Below are 3,976 nucleotides of genomic sequence, written 5' to 3'. Positions count from 1 at the left end.
AGAATTGGTTATCTATCTCAATCCGCCGAATCATTAGCTGAAATAAATGTAGACGTATTTATGCAAAATAAGGTTCGTGACTATGCCTGAAATCATCTTGGCAAACAAAACCACCAATAAAAACACCAATAAAATGTGTCTTTTTTTGTGAAGCTAGTAGCTAGTAAAAAACTCGTCATTAGTTTAAAATTGGTAGAATAATTTTTTTCAGATTTTTTGTTCTCCTTTTTGCTGATAATTATACTTGACGCCAAATTTTGCGCAACCGATATGGGCAAATGGTTTTAGACCAAGCTGAAGTTGACAGATTTTGTATGTTGCTCAATGCTCCGAACAATGATGAGCTGAATAATTTTATTACCAGGAAATGATGAATAATAAAAAAATTTAAAAGACAGTCTTTTAGTATTTCAAACCTGAAACAAGTAAACGCCATCTTAACAAAACACAGACTCAAAATTCAGCTCATTTGTTTCTAACTGTGGTTTTTTTCCGACAAACTCTAAAGAATTTTCATTGGAAACATTTTTTCTCTAGGACATTGGAGAACGTTTGAATTTATTTTTACAGAAAAATTCAGATTTGCTGAACAGTGGTAACGTCTTTACAATCAAATGGAAACTTCAAGAAGTTTTTTATATCTGAACAAATAATTGTTTTCATAATGTATAGAGAGTAGTAAAATTGATTAATACGCAAAAGCTTGCCCCTACAGTTAGAAAATTCACAAAATCTACAAAATCAATGCATGCAGGGTTCCACTGAGACAAACACGAATGCTTACGATGTTTTTGTTATAGTTTAGACCTGGGCTTAAACCTCAGTTTATTTGCGGCCTGGTCCCTTCTATGTGACAAATAACAGCATTGACGAGAGAATTATTTTTTATCTAACAAAGTTTTCTTGCCAAAAAGTTTAACTTCGCTGTGCGTGGTATATTTCTTTCTCTGAATCTTAACTCGCAATTGAAAAACTGCAAAAAAACATTTGAGAGCAAAACGACTGATGAGACCAAATGCGTATTATTCACGATGGGGCTAGCACATATGATGACCTGTTCTCTATTTTCACCATAGTAAATTACAAGTCGATCACTACAAAGCGTTAGCTAAGTAACAAAATTTTCTGAGAAAACATGATGCAATTGTGATGATAGCTTGTTTATATTTTAGAAAAGTAACAAATGGATAACAAAGGCTGTGTAAAGCTAAGGTTGCTCAATCGTCGGGAGCATCGTATAGAGGCGTCGGTGTCTTTAAAAACAATTAAGCAGTGAATTAATGTCAAGAATGAATAAAACTTTAAGTCAAGTTTATAAATAAAGTGTCAAAACTAAAAAACGATATAACAAAATCAAAGTTAGTGAAGACGTAACCAAACAATTGTTCATATAAACTCAACAAGGCGGCTCGTTAATGTGCGTTCGCACATGATGTTTCGACCCGAGCTCATCTACATTTTTGACTTAATTGTCAACCAAATGAAGAGATAACAAAAATAGATGTTTGAATTTAAAAAAAAATGCTACAAAACCTAACTACAAATTGAATTACATAATGCCATTTCTCATTACAGCGCTCACGAGATCTACCAATAAAAAGACTACGAGAAAAAACAGCAAACAACAAAATATGCAAAAACAAAAATTTCACGGCAGAAACCAAATATATAATTTTAAATGCACCTAGTAACAACGTCAAAATGCGATCAGATAAAACCTTAACTCCACAAATTTAGTGTTTGCTAACTATACAGCAGATGTATGTTTTTCATAATGAGATTAGGTAAAAAGTTGACAAAGAGAAAAAAAATTAGGTTAAGGTCAAAGATCAATCAACATTTCTTAAACCAAATAATTTCAAAAGTCTAAAAAAATCTTTAGCTTTTTAACAAAAAAATTCTTGATAAATTTACTAAAAAGTCAATATGAAACTAATGGGACCTGTCTTTGCTGAGACTAAACAATAGGAATAAACTAAAAACGCAGAAAATCTCAAAAAAACGAACAACTTACACAAAGAAGCAGAAAATCTCAAAAAATTACGAACAATAACATAAATTATTGAAGCCATTAAAATCATTAGCTATTATCTGAATTTTATTTATTTTTATTTCAGTTTACATTTATTCTCATTCAGCTAATACTATACTGAAAGAGAAAAAAAGTTTGTTCATTTGGGCCACATTTGAAATTCATTGGGATCTGTTATTACCTGAATAAGCTAAAAGAAGAGAAAAAAGAAACACAAATACACCACTCACAATGTTTTTTATGAAAACGCATAAAGTCCACCAAACAAAACATCAGTTACGACATAATATTAGTAGACAAGTTGATTTTTGAAATTCAAGGAATTGGAGTGGACTTCTCAATGACGAGAATAATTTGACGAAAAGAACAAAAAAAACTGAAAAGTTTGAAAAATCTTTGAAGATGTATAATATCAAAATTATTAAGACTATTGGCTTTAAACTAACTGCTTCGTGTAACATCACTCCTTACAGGTTTATGGGCAACATTACAGGCAACATTAGAGGTTTATGAGACCGATCAGAATTTTACGGCTACCTAAAAATAAAAAAAAGCAAATACAGCAAACTCACAAAAATTAAGCTAGAAAAGTTTCAAAGCCATTAGAGAATGAACTTTTCAGTCAGTATAAACGCTTCTATTTTCAATTAATTTTTTTAACAACAAGTTGATTGTTTCTATTGTTACAAAATAACTTGAAGAACAACAAAAATAAACAAAGATATTAAAACCACGAAGTTTTTGAGAAAACCCTAGTATCAAAGACATTAAATTTAATTATTTTCAACGGAGTTTATTAAACACACTAAATTCTGCCTCGATTAAGTAGCAATCATAGGTGTCATTCGTGTGACATCAATAACTCATCACAATAAGTCGTATGGCAAAGAAAAACACATCAAAACCACGAAACTTTTGAGAAAACCCATAGTATCAAAATTATAAAATTCTACAGCTTTCGAAGGAAGGCATTGATTACGCTAAATTATGCCTAGACGATGTAAAGACTAGGATGTTTGTCATTCAAAATTTATCAATAAGACATTACAACAGGTCATTGACTATGAAAACAACAACAAAAACAGGCAAAATCCAAAAGTTCGGTAGAAAATTGAGAGAAGAAAGTCTCGAAGCTATTTAAACCATAAGCTTTATTCTCTGAAAACTTTTTCAACGATCCATTGAACGTCTTCACTAAGCCAATGTGAGCTATCAATATTAGGATAATGTAATATGATTTCGAAAGGAACCAAAATTACTAAAAAAAATCCAAAAATTAAAAAAATTATGAAAACTCGTGCACCGAAGTAAAAAAAACCAATAGTTAGAAGACAAAACCGCTAACTAACAAAATTTGTTGTTGATGTAGAAAAAAACGGTTCTGTCCTTACCGAGACTGACTTAAAATCCACGAAAATAAGCTTAAGATTGTTTTATGTTCAAAAAAAAATTTAAAAAAAAAAATATTTTTAAATACTTAACAGCCATTAAACTCAAAAGCTTCAATAGGAATTCAATGAATACGCTCAACTATGCCACGATGTGAATATAAAGATGTTTATCATGCCTAGGTAATCAATAAGACATCACAATATGTCTCATGACTATGAAAAAAAACAACAAATACAGGCAAAAACCAAAATTTCTTTAGAAAAGCGGGAGAAGAAAGTGTTGAAGCCATTTAAACCATATTTTTTTCTCAGAAAATTTTATCTATGATATTTTGGACGTCTTCACTAAAGGAAGATTTAGCCATCAATATTATGATGACGTGATAAGATTTCAAAATGAACCAATAAAACGAAATGTCCGAAAAATTTTTTAAAAAAATTGAAATCTTGTGGCATTGAAGACGTATAACCAATAGTTAATTGATAAAGCCGCCAATGAGATTAACTTATGTTGCAGTGGTATGAAGGAGTTCAATCCTGTTTTTACTGAGAC

The sequence above is a fragment of the Convolutriloba macropyga genome, chromosome 10 (genome assembly GCF_964194025.1).
Source record: "Convolutriloba macropyga chromosome 10, txConMacr16.3, whole genome shotgun sequence".
In the NCBI taxonomy this organism is placed as follows: domain Eukaryota; kingdom Metazoa; phylum Xenacoelomorpha; order Acoela; family Convolutidae; genus Convolutriloba; species Convolutriloba macropyga.
Note: the sequence above shows the minus strand (reverse complement) of the source record.